At 38.5% G+C, this 20,503-nt stretch overlaps 1 protein-coding gene and 1 pseudogene across 1 annotated transcript in view; both read right to left on the bottom strand.

Moving 5' to 3' along the window:
• The window catches only part of Lrp1b (LDL receptor related protein 1B), a 1,542,993-nt gene that overhangs the window by 1,346,834 nt on the left and 175,656 nt on the right, over positions 1 to 20,503 (bottom strand). The gene's annotated exons all lie outside the window — the stretch shown is intronic.
• LOC119818683 lies at positions 16,729 to 17,923 on the bottom strand (annotated as a pseudogene).

Here is a 20,503-nt window from a genome sequence, read left to right as displayed (position 1 = left end):
ATACATCCTTTCTTAACCCATTCAATTTTACTTTTTATTTATAAACAAAATGCTATTCATTCATTCAGTAAGCATTCTTGAGCATTTATTGTGAATGCATATCTCTTACATAAGAGACCTAGGTATGCTGGAATGGTAGTCTTGGGCCAGAGAGATACACAGCCAATCTCCAAGAATGTGCATTATATTAATCAAAACAGGTAAAACAGTATATTAATATCAAATAATGAAGTTCAGTTCCGAGAAACATAAATACTGGTTAAAATTTCTCTTGTAATTTGAGGACTTTGAGAAAAAATTAAAAATATAACAATACTAAATTTTCAAAACTCAAGTGTTTCAGGCTCTACGGCAGTTTCTTTTATATACAGCTAAATAAAAATAACTAATATTTCCTTGAGTCCAAGTAAAAGGCCATCTCCAGTTGAAAAGAGTTCCATTTCTCACAATAATCATCTGGTGACACTGCAGATAGAGGAAGAGAGCTCGAGGGTTCTACTGATTTGTAGGGGTGATGCTGTGTCCACAAGGAGAAGAAAGACCATCATGAGATGGACAGATGTGTGCTGAATTCCAATTTGCTCTATGCCATAATGTTGTTTCTGTCTTTTCTTTGAAAGCAAGGTGGCAAAATGCAATGAAATAAACCCTTTACGATTGGAAGGCTAAAATCATAATGCTTGAGTCTTATGAAAAACTTCGCACTGTCTAGATTTATATAATCTACTTTGTAAAAGAGTCTCGAGTCAAGCACATCAGTCTCCAGCCTCTGAATTCCAGAAGCCAACAAAATGTTCCATGGATGCATAACAAATGCGATGACTGAGAAAGTGAAAAAAAGTCCCAAGGCATGGTGACTGAGCAAGGGATTTAAACTGATCCCCAAGAGGTTTTTTCCCTCTGTGATTCTATAATGCTGTAGTAAAGAATAGAAAGTAAGCAAAATGAACCAGAAGGAGGATTAATTGCTTTTTAAGTTCCTGGAACCAGACAAAGAAAAGTAAAGAAAAAAATGTATCTGTCACTAAGGCGTCCATCTCTGGGATTTTTCTTGTCTCCCACATTGAGGGGAATTCTAGTTTCACCCTGTTGTGAGTCCTTGTTCTGAAGTCTGCCCCCCAAAGTCTCCTGAATACGAACTGCTTTCAGCTAACACAAATGTATTGGAGACATTGACACATACATTAAATTTCCTTAAAACACAGATTAATGGTTTAGCAAGATTATCTTCAAAGTTATCATTCTTTCTACTTTTCTGAGACTCTTTATAACAAAAGAAAATTGAAGAATTTAATTCAACTTTTTCACATATACGGGGCCTCCTGTGCAGTCCTGAAAGCTGTTTTCCTATTGTTTGCCTATGTCCTTCCAGCTATGAGGATTTCAGTGCCGAACATTTGTGAGACTGGACTTCATTAAGTGTGAAGACATCCACCAGAAAGACGTGTTTAACGGGGGTCTTGAGTACCAACCTCAGGACACCCTCGCGGCTCAGAATAGGATGTCTATGGCAAGCGATAATGTGAGGGTGAAAGATTAACTCTAATGCATTACCTCTGCATGTTCTTTATGTTTTAATTTTGTGAGGGGGAAAAAGTGAAGGGAAGGGGCACAGAGAAGAAGAATAAGGGGACGGATACAGAGAAGAAAGGACGGTAAGAAGAAAAAGTAGAAAAGAATTAGCGAGGAGATGAAGAAGAAAGAGAAGAAAAAGGGGTGATCTCCATGAGGTTTCTAGTTTTTAGAGCCATAGTTAGAAAATTTCATAGGCAAGGACAATGACAATATGCATATCAAAATCACATAAAAAGGCAGGTAGAACCTAACAAATCAGTACTCCAGAACAGGTGGCCTGAGGCAGGAAATAGCGTTCAAGGGGAACTACCTGACATCCCATACCATTAAATAGACCTACTGAACATCCCTGAATCCTGGATTCACCCGTCCTTTCATTCAGTCTCCCTTATGATAACTAGATTAGCAAATGGGACATGCTGCCGTCCTGCTCAGTGCCTGTCTTGTATAGAAATTTCTATGTGATCCCTTAGCAGGTAATTTTGTGGGATTGACTCTATGTAACTAGGACTATAAGAACAAAGAGTGAATGCTGTCACTCAAAGGCCTCATGGCGTGGGGGAATGGAGCAAGGTCATTCCATTGCCCATGCGGAAGTTACACTGCTGAAGTCTTTGGGAATGAATCCCATTTTGACGGGAAAATCATGGCTTCTCAAGGTTTTTACAGATTCGACAGTGACTTTTCTAATCGACAAGTGCTCCCGCAGCTCTGCAAGACGGGGAGTCCCATAAACTGTGCTCTTGTGGGTCTGCCTTTATGAATCTGTCAGCTGTGCATTTCCTAAACAGTCTTGTGTGCTCCAGCACATGTTCTTGCTGCCTCCACTCTCTCCGGGAGCACAGCTGTGTTCATGCTGCAGAGACCACCTCCTCATGAATGAGCAGACCTGTGCTTTCTCCCTCTTTCTTCTTCATTAGGGAAATGTTTCCAGCTCTGAATTTTTAAGTCTCTAATATGTTTTTTATGCCCTCTGAACATATTCACAATGTCACTCTATGTTAATTTGCTGTAAAAAATGGAATACAATAGTCTGAGCAGTGAAAACAATGGCAAGCTGTTCAGACATATGAGAATATGTGTAAACAGCATGCCACAGTTTAGAAGCATACGTACACGTGATATATTTTATGTAAACTTCGGGAATTGTGCAAATGATAGCTTGAACTTTAAGCTGTTACAGCTGTTCAATAGAATCTTGTTGACTCGGTCGGTGGAAAGCTTACATTTCTTAAATCATGTCAAATCTTGATGGCAACAGCTACCCAAATTGAGCTCGTTATGCTTACGGCATCCACAAATTCAGTCATGTTCCGCTTAATCCTTATGTCAACACTTGAACAGAAAATATTCTCCAGAATTTTGTCAGTGGTAAAAAAAAAAAAAAAAAAGAAAAGAAATTGGGGCAATTTTAGGTCAGGTCACATTGAGATTGACATCTGAAGTAACAGCCTTCTGTTGAAATTCTCTGTTCCTCGCAGCTAAGAATAACTCCAATAGTCACACCACACTGTCGCCTGTTTGCATGGCACAAGATCATTCATGAGTGGGGGAATGCCACAAGTTCTGCCCAAATAAAAACACACAAAGATTTAAAGTGTTAACCTAACCCTTAAGATAGAAGATGACTTGGTATTTTTATGAGTTTTGTTTATATCTTGCAAGTGCTGCGATGCTTTCAGGAACCAGAAGCATCCACTTAGGGTGTCAGGAGGGCCATGTGTTCAGAAGTGTCTCCTTAATAACCATGTCAAGATGTGCCTGTTGGCGGAATATGTGCCCATTCACTTGCTGCCTTGCTCATGAGGAGTGGTGCTCAGCTCCAGTCCTCTGAAGACAAATTTGCTCACTATAATTTTAGAACGATAATTGCAGTCATTCTGAGGCTGCATGGAGTACCATGAGAGATTTTTATTTTTATAGTACAATACGCATTCCAAAAATGATCTCACATGAAACACATATAGTCTAATAATGTTCTTAATATTTAACATCCATCGACTCCTAAAATGTGTTAATTGCTTTACATGTCTGATTGCCTTGATCTTCAGAACAGCCCCGCAAGGCACATTTGTTTTGACAGTCTTGTTTACAGATGAACAACTTGAGAATGTAAAAGTGAGGCCCGCATCAAGGGTGTGTGTGTAAAAGTGAGCCCTGCATCAAAGGCATGTTTGTAAAAGTGAGGCCCGCATCAAGGGTGTGGATGGAAAGCCCAGAATCCAGCCTGTTCTGAAGACTGGAATCACAGCAGTGTAAGGGGTACATTTCCAGAAACAACTGACTTTAGTACATGGATGTGGTGACTTTACACAGATACTGGAAATCACTTTTCTAGGAGTGTAGTGCAGTGTGTGTTCCCACCAGGGAGTCACATAATTGCCCGCAGCTGCACCGTGTTTGTTAGCATGTTCCACTGGGCTTGTTTTTGCTTTAATTGGTATTTTATCCTACACTTGACTTAAGGTGTTTGTAGTATTCTTAAAAATATTTTGTCTTAATTTTTGTGTGAATTGTTAATCATCACTTTTCTCTTTTACTGCTTTTCATCTTAGTACATACACATTATTTTCACACACACACACACACACACACACACATATATGTTGACACATAAACACAGTGAATTAGCTGGGCGGTGGTGGCGCACGCCTTTAATCCCAGCACTCGGGAGGCAGAGGCAGGCGGATCTCTGTGAGTTCGAGGCCAACCTGGTCTACAAGAGCTAGTTCCAGGACAGGCTCTAAAAAAAGCTGCAGAGAAACCCTGTCTCGAAAAACCAAAAAAAAAAAAAAAAAAAAAAAAAAAAAAAAAAAAAAAAAAAAAAAACACAGTGAATTGTCTGTCACTTTCAAACAACTTAACACATCCACTTTCCCTTTGCAATTTTTCTGTAAAGGGTTTGTTCTTTTTTAATCATTGACAATATTTATGTTAATATGTACTGCAAATATTTATTGTCATTTTAATGTTTGTGTTTTACTATATGTAAAGTACCTTTGATAAAATACTTAAAGTGTTTTAAGAAATCAAATCAATGTACATGTTCTAAGCAGCTTGACTGTTGACATAGTGGTGTTACCCACTTCAGGGTCATTAAAGCCAATTATTATACACTAGTTCTAGCATTATACTTTTATTGTAACTCTTACAGGTTTTTAATTCCATCTATGAAGCAGAATATTGAGAATTCATACTCATAACCCAGATTCTTAGGCTCAAACCTTAATACAGTAGGTGAATTTGACCAAGGCACTTATACTGTTTTTTTCCATAGTATAGGTTAAAGTCAGCAAAGAAAAACATCTATTAACATACTTTTGTCATCATTAATATTCAGATACCAAATTTAATTGTATATAAGTATGTATGTTTGTTTTTATTGAACTTAAAAATATTAATACTGTTCCAACATGGAGACACATTTATCTTCTGATTGCAATCAATCAATGCCATTCCTGATGACTTTTATTTTTTTATTCTGAAATCCCACTGGTGTTCTGATCTCTTTCCAGCATTTGTTACATTTCTGCTTCTAATTCTTATATTAATGATTTATGTTTTAAAACACAAAGGACCTAAGTTGTGGAGAAGTGACACAAACAGATAGAGCTGGCAGGCTGTAAATGCGTCTGCTGACTTAGTAACAGAACCCTGAAAACAAGTCACACGTTTTCATGATGTGCACAGTGGACCTTTCTCGCTGACCCTCATCACTTTCTTTTGTAATGCTTAAAAGTACAGGCCTGTGGGTCAGAATACATTCTCTATTTCAAGAAATTCTTTTTTTTCTCATTTTTTTTTATTAAAGATTTCCATCTCCTCCCCCTTCCCTCCCCTCCCTTCCACCCATACCCCCACTCCACCCCTCTCCAAGACAAAGAGCCATCAGGGTTCCCTTCACTATGTTAAGTCCAAGGTCCTCCCAGCTCCCCCTAAGTCCAGGAAGGTGAGCAACCAAACTGACAAGGCTCACAGTGAGCCTGCACCATCCTGAGTGAGGTAACCCAGGCCCAAAAAGATGAACATGGGATGTACTCACTCATAATTGGTTTCTAGCCATAAATAAAGGACATCGAGCCTATAATTCGTAAAAAATCCTAGAGAAGCTATATAAGAAGGTGAACCCAAAGAAAAACATATAGTTATCCTCCTGGATATTGGAAGTAGTCAAGAAATTCTTAATGTGACATAGCAAGTAACTGCTTTTTAGGCCATATCTCCACTTATCTGCGGTACCCAAAGGTAGAACTTGTACCTCCATTACGTTTTTATTCTTGGTGTTTAACAGTGCCCTATGCATACGTGAATTCACTACATGTTTATTGTGTTGAAAATTACTTCATGTTTAAAATGATGCCTGATTAGACCTGTACACTCCTATGACCATTGCACATTTGAGACACAAGAAACAGGGCCAAGCCATCCAAAGCAAGGCCAAAGCCAAAGGTGAGAACCTTTCTTGAAAATACAAAATTTTTTTTTTTTTTAAAAAAAGCAGTCATGATGAACCGTATGCCTGCATCTGCTTCAACTAAGCCCCTCTTCACGTTTTCACTTTCATGTTAAGTAATTTCTCCCACTAAAACCTTGTCGTGTTAATTAAAATTGCATGATTTTTTTTTTTCTGGTCCTTATTCGTTTTAGCTTTTCTCATCAAAACTACACAAAGCTCTTCTTTAATGCTTGGGGCATGTTGATTCTCCTTTATCCTGAGCCAGCAGTAGAAAGTGTTTAATTTTAGACAGGCAAACAATCTTTCACTTGATCTACGTTGTGTTTCATAAGGAGGAACCAGATGCTAGCGAAGTTAGAAAGATTTTCCTTGGAGTGTTCCTAATGACCGTGTCTCACATTTTAGTTATCAATTTTGAATCTCTTTTTAATTCTGTGCTGATGGGATTCAAAGTTCCCCTGGAGTTAGAACTTGCCATACATTCAGCACTTAATTGAGCAATTTTTAGTGAAGGCATCACTGGACTGGGCACTAATCCTAGACATGCAAAACTACAACTAATTTATAGCATTGCTCAGATATGTGCATTGTCTGTGCATAAAGGCAGCAACTAGATCATTTTTAAATAGTTGTCAGAGAGTAATTAGAACCACAACAACTCAGAAATTGAAATAAAAACACACAAATAAACACTTTAGTCAAATCTGGGAGGTCAAAGGAGTTCCTTATGTCAATGGCATGGCATCAAAATTCCAAGAATGCATTTACACCACAGAGAAGGGAGACTCTTCATACAGAAAGTCCTGGGCTCCAAGATACTGAGCATAAAGCAGTTTTGACTTTACAGAAAATAAGAAAAACCTTGTGTTCCTAGAAAGTCTAATGGGGAGACAGCTGTTGGTGTCCATAAAGAGATGCCTGCATTAAAAGGAATAGTGCAAAGTTATCATCTAAGTGCATCCCTGACAATTTCATATCTTACCCGATACCACAGAAACTATTAGGGGAGTTGTTTCAAGGCAGTTGTATGCCTTGGCTTCATTTTAAAATCTTCTTATATATTTTGATTTGTACAAATGGAGAAGCTAAGAAAAATAGAAAGTGTAAACAATGCTGTAGCACTAGTAGTGAATGAAGGTAGCAGTTGGGCTGGGAAATAGCTGTGAGCTAAAGGAGCTATGTGTGAGGGTTATGTGCTGCAATGCACATCAGCTTGATAATTACTTACAGGGGCATATTCTGGACTTTCTACAATTTCTATTAGGGTGAAAGAGGATCCCCTCTATAATCTTCAAACAACGAATAAATCAGGATTATTGAAGATTCACACTTAGGCTTATTTATTTTGGAAAACTTGTGAGAATTCCAAGTAAACACACTCTGTGGAAGATGACAGCACAGTCGTTTCTCTCAGAATGATTAGCATAAAACAAAAACACGCTATAGAACTGAACAAAGTCACTAGTTAGATAGCATCAGGAATTAGCCTCTTGGATTCACTTTGAGACAGACTGAACTTTAAAAAAAAAAAAAACACGACCAGCAAAATACACAGTGCAGGAAGCATAGCAGAACATAAAGTTCCAATGCATGTCTGGCAAGTCAAGAACATTTAGCATACCTGACAGTGTTGAGACTCAGAACTTCCTCAGATATAGGCAAAGAACCACTGGTGGTTTAGACGAGAACAGCTCCTATATTTGAATACTTGGTTCCCAGTTGGTGGCAGTGTTTGGGAAGGATTGTGAGGTGTGGCTTAGTTGGAGAACGTGTGCTACTGGCATGGGCTTTAAGTTTCAAAAGTCCAAACCATTTCTAGTATCTCTAATCTCTTCGCCTCATAGTTGTTGTCTCAACATAGATGCTCTCAGCTTCTGCTCTAGCACACGCATGCCTGCCTGATGCTATAATCTCTGCTATAACAGTCATGGGCTCACCCTTTTAAACTACGAACAAGTCCCAAAGTAAATACTTTCTTTTATAGTTAGCCTTGTTTGGGTGTCTCTTCCTTCCAACATAGCAGTAATATTAAGACAAAACCTCCCAACCCTACCTTGAATACTGCCCAATAAGTCAATTAAGAGAGACCTGCAAATACACATTGAATTTAACCTTGTGAACATCAGTAATGAACTAATGAGGCTGGTTCTCTTTTTTCTTCTTTATTTAATTAATTAAATAACATTTTTTTTGTAGACAGAAGTTTTTGTCCCTCACAGTCTCACCGCCATTTAGTCCCAAATAGATACAAAGAGGCTTATATTAATTATAAACTGTTTGGTCTGTCAGCTCAGGCTTATTACTAACTAGCTCTTACAACTTAAATTAACCAATAAATCTTATCTATATTTAGTCATGTGGCTCGGTACCCTTCCTCAGTAAGGGTACCTCTTTCTCTGCTTCTGAATTACAGCTGCATTTCCTCTTCCTGGCATTCTCCTAGTCTGGTTGCCACACCTATATTTCCTGGCTGGCTACTGACCAATCAGTGTTTTATTAAACCAATTGAGTAACAAATCTTTACAGTGTACAAGAGCGTATTCCACAGGACATTATTCATTTGTTTTACATACCAATTATAGCTTCCCCTCCTTCCTCTCCTTCAAGTCTCCCAAACCCCATGCTTCTCATTTACTCCATCCCTCCCACCCTTTCCCATTTCCAGTCTCCATTCAGAAAGGGGCAGGCCTCCATCGCTTTGAGCAAACATGGCACATAAAGTTAAGGCAAGACAGAGTTTCTACCCTTGCATAAATGCTGGGCAACATTATCCAGCATGGGAATGAGTTCCCAAAACCTAGTTAAATTCCAATGATAGATCCTGATCTCATAAGTAGGAGCCTTACAAAGAGACCATGCTACACAACTATCACAATCATGCAAAGGTCCTAGTTCAACCCCACGCAGGTTCCCTAACATTTGGTCCAGAGTCCATGAGCTTAAGTCAGCTATCTCTGTGTATTCCTCCATTATGACCTGGCTTGTACAGTCCCTGTTCCCTTTCTTCAGCAAGTTTCCCAGAAGTCAGCCCAGTGTTTGACTGTGTGTCTCTGCATCTGCTTCGATCAGTCACTGGATAGAGTATCTCTGAGGACAATTAGGGTAGTCATCAATCTGCTTACAGTGAATAACCAGTTCAGACACTCCTTCCACTATTTCTAGGAATCTTAGCTTGGCTTATCCTTGAGGATTCCTAGAGATTTACCTAGGGCCAGGTTTTTCCCTTATCCCTAAACAGCCTAAAATAACAGGTTATCTCTATTGTTACCATCACCCTCTATTGCCTCCAACCCAACTCCATCATCCAGGCTGCCCATGCTGATGCCTCAAGATCCCTCCCTCCATCCCCACTTCCTCATACCAGTTTTCTCAAGAGACTGGTTTCGATAATGGTAATGGGAAAGTAGTGAAAATTATATCAAATTGTAATTGTTTTACTAATGAAGGAGCTACAGTTTATAAGAACAAGCCCCAAATGAATATTTATAATACATTAATAAATATGTCCCAATAGTCTTTCTAATTTTCTCATTTCTGCTATACAAAATTTGCAAAATTTAGGATTATAGCATTTCCATCCAAATACCCTCCCCAACCTAAGCTATGCCTTAACTTAAGTTGCTCTTGAAATAAAAACTATGGTGGTCACTTTTTCTGAATACCATGATATATATATATATATATATATATATATATATATATCATATCTATTCCATTTTAAATCTCACAAAGTATTAATATTATACTAATTACCATTTCTGCATTCTTATCTATTTTATACTTATACGCTGTACATAAGGAGTAACAAAACAAATGACTTAGAAAAATACTAAAGATAATCAACAAAACAGTGAACTCTATTCCAAAAGTTATAAAAAGGTTTTCAATCAGTACACTATGATGTTACAGCATAGCAAAAATGGTACAGTGCAGAGCTCGAAAAATGGCCCCAAGAACATTTGCCCTCTGGTTCTGCATTTATGTGATGTCCTTCCTTGTATGCAAAATGCACCTACTGACTTGCTACTAATAAGATATTTCAACAGAAAGAAACTCTTTCTGAGATAAGGTTACCCCCAAATCCTGACTTCCCTTTTTCTCATATTCTTCAGTGTTCAACTATAGGATCAATTGGCTTCTGGAGGAGTAATGCATATTATGAACAGAATAGAATCTTCTTCCAACCACCAATGAGTATCTATGGTCCTAGGTGCTGGCAGCAGTTAATAATCAAACCTCGTTATTTCCACATTTGTAGGCTTTATCACAGATCATGCCCATTGGGTTTGTCCTACCTATGTATGGATTCATGAGCACTTTATGTGATACTCCTGAGGCAACCTGAGGCAAGGTACATACACATCTAGTCAAGACCTATCCTTGGTATAGACAGATCACTACTTTAAGTCACTGGATTTGCATAAAAATTGTTATCTAGAGGGAAATAACAAACATAGGAAACATTTTACAAACCTTAAGAAACGACGATCTGAGAATTTGGTTAAAATAAGTATTGTTAATGTCTGATGAGAGGTGAAGAAGCCATGTGCTGTGAGTGAAAATGTAAGACACTCAGCCTTGTTGAGAGTCAGTTCTAAGCCACCTAACAAATCTGAGTGTGCAATCATCTACAGAGCTCGATAAATATTAAGACAAAAGAGCTGGACTAATTGAATGTCAATGAATATGAGAATGGCTAAATATACTTTGATAAATTCTTATTCATAAATATTAAGCAAATGTAACATAAGTGAACTGTATCTTCCTGTATTAATATGATGTATAAAATATACTATATAATACATGTAGATACAAAAGTTCATGAGTAACATATTTATGTATGTATAAAATATGATATATACATTTATAATGGGAATAATTCATTCCTGTTCCAGGATAATAATTAAGCTTTGGAATGAGTTTAAACATTGTTATAACTGTTATGTAATCGTTTCTCTTAAATTGTAAAATATATAAACATATTCCAAAATTTTAAATAAAAATATAAAAATAAAATAATATAACAATTTTCATAATATTTGTTTTAAGGAGTCTATGACAAAGTATTAAATTGATGATATCTAGGAATTGGTTGTGACATGGCTACAAGTCATAGAATTCTCTGTCTTTTTGTTTGTTTGGAATCATCCATAATATTTTATACTTTATGAGCTCTAGTTCAGGCCCAGGTAGAGACAAAGTTTATAAGAAATGCTTCAAAGAATCTTGGTGATAAAAGACATAAAAATCAGGAGTATTTTAAGAGTGTATAAACTTATGAAAGAAGTTCCATGGCCGTGCGGTGGTGGCACACGCCTTTAATCCCAGCACTCGGGAGGCAGAGGCAGGGGGATCTCTGAGTTCGAGGCCAGCCTGGTCTACAAGAGCTAGTTCCAGGACAGGCTCTAGAAACTACAGCATAACCCTGTCTCGAAAAAAACAAACAAACAAAAAAGTTCCAGAGTCTCTGTGATGATAGTGGAATTGATTCATTCTGAAACATATATAAAGTCCACCATGAAGGGAGTAAAGAGGAGCACAAAGTTCAAGAAACCAAGGAAAGAAGTGGGCTGCATGATTCTAGTCCTTTGGACTTCACTTCTGTTGTACCATGTGGTGGGTGGACTCAGGAGGGAGCAAAGTCAGGAGAAATGTCTACTTGTTAGGACTTTATGACATGCAGAAGGCCTGTGGTGCATCCACAAACAGGACTAAGAAGAAACGGTCTGCAGCCTGAGCACCACAACACAACTATGAGGCAACAGTCACAAAGGCGGTGCCTGAGGTGTCAGTAGGGACAATGAAGACTCCCTGGTTACAGCACCAAGAAGGCTCCATCGTCACAGTGCCATGAATTTCGCTGGATTTCCTGGCTTCATCAGTTTTCTCAGTTATCCACAGAGAAAGACCGATCCCAGTAACCAATAAATATTGGCTTTCAATTTAAACTGGTAATCTACTTCTCTTGGAAGACTGGCGTGATGTTTTACTTAATGTGCATATTTATTCAAAGACAAATGTTCAACCTGAATGTAAGAAAATGACACATTGCATATTACCCCAAGTCCAGTTTCTAGAAAAAAGGATAACTTTCATAACTTCAAAACTATCATAGTTTAAAACAATTTTGAGCTTTTTGAACATGTTTTAAAGGTCATAATCAATTTATTGTAGTGAAACTTATCAAAGCTTATTGACTTAAGGAGTTTTAAATTACATATAATATATATTTTTCAGACTCTATTGTACTATATATTCTTATACAAAGATAAAATCGGGGCAATTGGTATACCTGTGATCCTAAAATTCATCTATAGTAAATAATTTTAAAACTCTACATTTGGTATACACAAATACATTGTTGCTGTCTCTCTCCCCTTTCTAGGCCATATAGTATCACAAGTTTTCTTACATACACCATGCTAATGAGAAACCTGCCTACTTCTTTCAAGGTCTGGTGACAATCTCTCTTCTCTCAAGCTCTGTGAGATCATGTCTGAGAGTCTTTAAATGAGTGGAGTTTAAAGATTTTGCTTTTATGGACTGGTGTTTAACCTACTGTAACTTCTACAAGTTCTTGTAGGTTTTCTAAAAGGTATGCAATTTTAATGGAATGATAATATACAGAATTTGTAAGGAATACATATAACTCAATAACAATCCTCCCTAAACATTTTAAATTAAAGAGTGGGTTATAGGACTGGAGAGATGATTCAATAATTGTGAGTGAATACGATTGAATGCTGTTCTCAGGATCCACTTATGATGATTCACAACCACATACGTCTCTAAATCCAAGAGATCCAACATTCTGTTTTGACCTCTGTAACCACTGCATGCACCGACACATATATAGACACACATTTACCTATAATTTTTAAAAAAGTATTAATTATTAAAATGAGCCTCAAACTTTAGTATATATTTCTCAAAAGATACGTTTATGGCCCACATACATTTTTCAAATGACTGATAATCAGAAAAACACAAGTTTTGATAACTTAACTTATAAAAATCATTACCTAAACTACATTATTTCCAGTTTTACTAGGAAAAAATATATGGTTTTTTTGAGAATTCATTATTCAATAATATCCTTAATTTAATAACTTTACTTTTTATTTTATTATTGCAATATTCAGATATGTCAGCAAATAAATTTTATGATGTATGTGACCTTTCTCGAAGGCCAAAACCTATAAAGATATCTTCTAATAGAACATAGAGTAGACAAAGTTTATTTTTTCCTTACTTGACTGAGAATATAAGATATTGTGGGAAACTGTGTGATTGAGTCACTAAGATAAAATTCTTCTCAATATTTTCTCAAACATATTTCTGAGTTATAGATTTGATGGTCTGTAAAAGTAGGGGCTTTAGTTAAATAATATCTCAACTCTTAGTTTCAAATTTTTTAACCTTTTATTTGCTAGAAATTGGGGTTGAAGAATCATAGCCATTCCCATTCTTAACTGAACAATAAGGAATTTTCTCAACCAGGCAGGCTGTGTAGAGGGTTAACAACTTTTTTTGACAACATTGTTTTGTACTTTGAAGTCTAGCTCCTGGTGCCAGGTACTTCCTTTTGGGTTCATAGATAGAAGCTAGAAGTGAAAGTCATAGGAATAAAAGTTATGATGAAGGAAGAAAACGAATGTGTAGATTCAATGTGATGCCTTCATAATGGCTCCATATAATTCTTTAAGTTAAGTACCAATACTGATGATGGTTGACTAGAATAGGAAAAGAATGGAATCAGAAATAAACTACAATGCAATCGTGTCCTTACACTTGACTAACTGGTTTTCTTTCTGTATTTGTGTGCATATTTGTGTGTTTGCAGAGGACACGGTTCACCTTGGGCATTGCTTTTCAGGGACCATACACCTTGTTTTTTAGGACAAGGTATTTTATTGGGATTCCAGTTCAGTGATTTCAGGTCAGTGAGTTCAGGAAATTTATTTATAACCACACTCCTGCCCCAGCTCTGAACTCACAAGCATATGCACAAAGCCTGGATTTTTGTTACATGGGTTCTAGAGACTGAACTAAGGTTTTCATATCTCCCCAGACAAGCACTTAACCACTAAGATATCTCCCCTGACACAGTGAAATTAAACAGATATATTTATATGTATTATTAAATGCTTTTAAGGACTTTAAGCAATGGAGAGATATAAAATTCAAAACCACATAAACAAAGTTCTAGGAAAACATAAAGAAATTGATCTTATGGTTGCCCGGGTGACATGCAATAGTAACAACTGACCTAACATTTTGAAATTAAATGAATCCTGATAATGTAACCCAACAGGAAAACAGACTCCCTGCCTTGATCTTTAGGCATAGTCTTCTCTACTTTATATATTTGAGTTGTGGTTTTATAAAAATTGTATAATCAATGAAATTCAATACATAGCTGGAAGGCAAACGTCCGAATTCCAGCTGTCTTTTAGTCATCTTTAACTCTCAAATATTTAGAACACATAAATTAGGTTAAAATGATTAACTTGAGTTTTGCTCTGCTTATACAGTCATGCTGTTCCTTGCTATTCCAATTAATTATGTCCCTTTGAAGTTCCCCAGTCCATGCTGTGTTACAAGTGCCCCATATGCTCAACTTAATTGTGTTTTAAAGAAAAACATGGCAGATTCAGATAAAAAGATTGGTCCTGTTAATATATAGGCACATTAATTTAAAATTTACATATATTACATATGCATGACACCGGTATTTATTTTAAAATATAAATGTACATAGTTAAAGATAAATAAATTTATCCTAAAATACTTTTAAAGATAATTTATATTTCAATTTTCCAACATGGATTCTATGGATGAGGAGCAGGGAAAATATTAATTCAACTGCAGACAGTGATCCAATGCTAGATGAATGAGGTTCAGGTTATATAGTCAGTGTTAATGCTGGAGAGATATGTGTGGGTTAGTGTAGTGAGGAGCTGCGGGCTGCATTCCCGCCCTGCTCCCAGCCGCCTGGCTAGCTTATGCCCTGAAATAACAACACACAAATTGTATTCTTTTAAACACTGCCTGGCCCATTAGTTTCAGCCTCTTACTGGCTAACTCTCTCTTGCTTTAACCCATATTTAGTAACCTGTGTAGCACCACAAGGTGGTGGCTTACTGGGAAAGATTCAGCACGTCTGACCTGGTGGCTGGCTTCATGGCATCTGTCCCAGAGAGCAGAGGCATGGCGGTCTGACTAACTTCCCAGCATTCTGTTCTGTCTACTCCACCCACCTAAGAGGGTGGGCCTATCAAATGGGCCAAGGCAGTTTCTTTATTAACCAATGAAATCAACAGATAGATAGAAGACACACCTACATCAGGTTAAATATCAACAGGTATGGTTTTCTGCTCTTCTCAATAGACATATAGTGATCAGTTTTATTCTAAACATGAAAGTACCTTCAAAAGCAAACTATGGTATAGTGTTGGTGGCAAATTATTACATAAAATACAGAATTCTGCCAGGAGAATTTGCACATGCCTGTAACCCCAGGAATAGGAGTCAGAATCAAAGGGATCATGGCAAATTCAAGAGTAGACAAATCATGAGATTCTGCTTCAACACAAAACAAAACAAAATAAGATATTGAATTTTACAGACAAGTTTTAGATCTCAAATAAGACATTAAATCTTTTCTGGTTTTTCCGTGACACGCATGTTTGTATTCATCTGGCTCCTAAATAAACTGAAATGGAGTGCTCCTCCCTTCTTCCTCCCCTAAGAGCCTTATGGGTACTAGAGTGAGGATTTCTATGAGTTACAACATCAGGACCAGGAGATGACACATACGGAGCAAGAAAACACACAGTGGTATGTCTTTCTTAAGGAAATCCACCAATTTAAGTTTTATTTTAATGTTCATATATATTCAAGAAGAATTTGCTTCTGATAGAAATATCAGGAACTTCAAGGGTCGGTCGTGAAGCATTGCTTGCTGAAGTACTTTGCTACGAGTCTCTTGACTTAATGGATAACCAACATCATTGACCTTGTTCACTCATACTCATTAGAGATGGCAACTTAAACATATCAGGCAGGTATATTGAGAGAGGAAATGTAAAGCAAAAAAAACCTTCAAATGTTTTCTATTTTTCCCACAATTTTAGTCCCTTAATTTATGGTACTTTTTTTTTATAGTGATTTCACGTTGAACTATACTAGTGACCAAACAGAAATAGGATTCCTACTTAATCAAGTTATGAACAAATTAAAATCGACTTAACAATTGACCAACTGATGCTTGTATGTGTGCATCCATGTGTGTGTGTGCGTGTGAGCACACACACACACACACACACAGAGAGAGAGAGAGAGAGAGAGAGAGAGAGAGAGAGAGAGAGAGAGAACAAAGAAGGCATTGCCAGATTCTTCAAGGTAATGATAGAAAAATAAAATAGGATTTATTTGGAACTGAAATGACTTTTAAGAATGTCAGAACAAGTGCAGGAATCAGCTAACTAACCTCTGTAGTATTTGATACTGATTCATATTGCACCACAGTGCATTTATCCTGATTTCCTACAAAAATATGAGTCTTTACTACTGTGCTTCTTTTTTTTTTTTGACCATCAGGTATATTGGAGGGTGGGGGAGCTGGAGGCAACTTCACAACTGCCTCTTTCTAGGAATCGCCTCTGCAACTTGCTAGGCACTTGAGTACAAAAAGTTCATGGGGCTCCTCCAGCAAAAATCAGCTCCAGGGCTGCTTGGATATCCCCTCCAGTGGCCTGAAGGGCGTGGAGGCTCCACTCGTCATCCTGGATGCCCATGTCACGCAACTGCTGCAGCTGAGGCTGCCACTGGCTCTGAAGGCTGGGCTGCCCAGAGGCCTGCAGGGCATGCTGGAGGGCTTGGCTGAAAAGATCATTGGTGATGGGTGTCCCTGACTGGACACCAGAAGACATTGGAGAGGTGCCTGAAGAATGACTCTGGGTGCCAGGAGTTGGTGTGTGAGAGCTGCTCTCTGGAGTACTGGCCAGGGCCAGGGCAGTGGCCAGCTCACTCTGGGTGATGGGGCGGGGCCCAGCAGCTCCACTGTACCCCAGAGAGGCTGGGCAGGAGCTGGGTGTACTGCTAGAGGGCGTAGACGGGGTGGTGGTGCTTGGGTGAAAGTCGTCCTCATTATCCGAGAGCCCGTCAAACAGGAACGAGCTGGCATATCTCGGTACGAGCTGGAGGGCATGCTTCGGGAAGAGGAGTCAGCTCCTGGCATTGGGGTGCTGCCTGCTACTGAGTGCAGAACCAGGATGATGGCATTGACTAGGGCTGGGTGAGCAGGCACCAATGTATCCAGCATGTTGGGATCAGCAAAGACAGAGAAGAGGTCCTTGTCCTGGAGAACCCCTAGGGCAATGGGGTCACTGCTGAGGCCTGGGGTGGCCACAATGATCTGATCTAGAGATTCTTTATTGCTGAGCATCTTAAAGACCGCCTCCCTGTAGGAGGAGCTGCTGTGCAGGGCGGAGTGCAGCACCCTGAACTCCCTCAGGGCAGTCGCTTTGTCCACAGGTTCAGGTTTCTGATCAGGCTCAGGTCAAGATTTGTGGAGAACATGGACTGTGGACCCAGGTTGAATACCATAGAAGTCAAGGGTCAGGTCATCTTTTAGTTTCCGGCCACAATAGATCAGATCAATCAGCTCCGGGTCTGGAACAGATTCCTGGAGCTTGCCAGCAATTAGCTGCTTTAGAAACGAAATGCTGTAGCCCCCTAGCGAATATTCTCCCAGTTCTGTCTCTGGCAACTGAAGAATTGATTTGGGGGCGAGCGGCTGGTCAGCCAGCTTCACTGCCAGATGAAAGTCTGAGAGAGACATCCTCTCTCTTTCGCGTGCTCTCTTTCTCCCCGTCCCGCGGAAGGAACCCGGCCTCAGAGAGCCGCTGGTGTAAACCTGTGCTTCTTGTAACATGTATGCATTAGATTTTTTCCCCAACTTCACTTGTTTTGTTTGTTTGTTTGTTTGTTTGTCTCAGACACCCTGGACAAATATTACCACTTCTCTGTCTTCTAAATCCTTCTCAAGTTCCATCATCAGTGAAATGATCCATTTTATTCCAATATCCCTGGTCTTTTTGACTATTTGGTGTACCTGTACATCTTGAATTGAACATTTCTAACATAGAAATCATGATCTCTGCATAATCATGTTCCCTCTCTTATAGATGAAACTCAACAAATAAGATTGCATTCCTTTAAATAACTGAAAATATCTCTACAGTCTGTTACCACTTCGATCATGACCCCTGTCCACTTGTGTACCATGTGAATTCTATCTTTCCTGTCACTCTTGGTTCAATTCATCTCGCATTGCTTTGATTATTGGAAAGACTAACTACTCCCTTTATTGACTTTTCTAAGTAACAACAGAAAGTAATCTTTCTAAAATAGGCCTTTGACAAATCTGTTCTTCTACTTAAAGTCATTCAATGACTGTTACACTCTCAAGATAAAATGGGTATCTGTAGTGTGCGTGGTCGGCCGGCAATGGGAAATAACCAAACTAGCCTTATATGAAATACTCAGCTTTGATTAATGGGAGAAACTTACAGAGCCAAAGTTCCAGCGAAGAGCAGAGAACCAAGAGGGAGGAGCTTACCAAAACATGGATTTTTAAGGTATTTTGTGCCCTGGAGCGGTAGGAGTTTTATCCAGAATAAGGATTAAACAGTATTGTGCCTCAATTATTCATTCTAAATTATTCATCCCCAATACAGGTCTCGGATTTCTGGAAATATTTGCAAAGTAAGAAGACCGTGTCAAAATTGCTGTGCTTTTCGGGTTTGGATTAATGTTAAGCTGCCTCTCATTTACAAGGCTTCCTAAATTTGTTAGTGCAATCCTGAGCCATACATGATAACAACTTTTGATGGTAATCATTATGAAATAGAAACATTAAAATTTACCTATAATGTTAAACTTATATGAATATAAATATAAACTTATGTGAAAATAAATACCAAGGATAGTTTTGATCATTCTCCATTTTTCAATGGAATATTGATACATTGATTGGAATGTGAGGCTCCATCAACACCAGCAGCAGCAGAAGATTCTTCAAGGGGTATGTAGTCTTATATAAATGAGGAAATTGAGTTTTTCATATTTTATCTTAGTTCCTTCCTTAATTTATTTCTTACCTAAACAACCAAATCAGAATGGACTTCTATCACAATACTATGAACTCTGCATATGTTTTATATTTTGTCTTCCTTACATCCTCTTGAGCTGACCCCAGTATTATACAGCTGACCCCAGGTCTGTGCAGCTCGTCCAAGTGTTGTGCAGCTAGTCCCAATGCTGTGCAGCTGCTCCCAGGTCTATGCAGCGGATCCCAAAACTATGTAGCTAGTTTCAATACTTTGGAGGTGGTCTGAGGAGTGTGCAGTTGATCCCAATGGTGTGCAGCTGGGCCCAGTGCTATGCAGCTGTCTCTAGTACTATACTACTGGCATGAAGAAGGCTGTGTAAGTACTAAGTCTAGTACAAATCTGTGGATGTGTGACATTCTCTGCTGCCTACCAAGTTTCCACCAATGACCTCTTCCGTTTTCAATACCTCTGTGCACCACAACTTCCTCATCTGGCATGGAGCATTCTGATTTTCCCTGACATCATCCTCTTCTCAGTGTAGGATTTCGGGATGATCAGAACTCAGATAAGTGGGAGGCAATGAGGGATGACAATCAGCAGGGCCTGGATAAAGATTACTTCCTGCCCTCTAGGGCTGCAACTGAGCCTGCTCTAGGTTTAGCCAGATTACAGCAAACAGCCAGAGAGTTAATGTTCGAGCTATGGCCCAAAAGCTTCTAGCATGTCCATGAAGAATTGCCTTCACTGGCGACAGCCGTCATGTTCTCATTGATATTTTATAGATATAGGGAATTAAATTCCATGGGTACTGATTGATTCTGGACTTTGAAATCATTCACTTTGACTAGATGCTGTTTTTGAGTCTACATTATTATGAAATTCTCAGAATGCCATTCTGGAAAATTTGGTCTTATTAATTTTTCATTGTATGAGAAGGAAAGAAGAGAGACAGAGAGATGAGACGGAGACAGAGAGGAGGACAGAACAATCCTTCTTTTAGCCATCTGTGGGGAACAATGTGTGAGATATGTAATTCTCCCCAGTCTGGAACAGGAAAGGGGACATTAGGTGACTGACAAGGTGGGGAACACATCTTGTTATTTCTTTTAGGTGATAATGGGTGGGGAAGGCATCTTGTTACTTTTTTTTTCCAGGGTGCATTTCCCTGCAGCTGGCTACTTTCTTCTATCCGTCATTTTTCTTGCTGAGGACTATTCTGTGTGTCCATCACCTTTGCTGATCCCATTGAGAGCATTCCTTTAATCCCTCATGTCTCTCTTCAAGCGACTAAATAATTGAAATAACTTTACTCTAAATTTTTCAGTCAGCAATACTTTAAGAAATGATGTTTGAT

The sequence above is a fragment of the Arvicola amphibius genome, chromosome 7 (assembly GCF_903992535.2).
Source record: "Arvicola amphibius chromosome 7, mArvAmp1.2, whole genome shotgun sequence".
Taxonomy (NCBI): Eukaryota; Metazoa; Chordata; class Mammalia; order Rodentia; family Cricetidae; genus Arvicola; species Arvicola amphibius.
The sequence above is the reverse complement of the archived record's forward strand: the minus strand, read 5'-3'. Positions and strand labels throughout refer to the sequence as shown.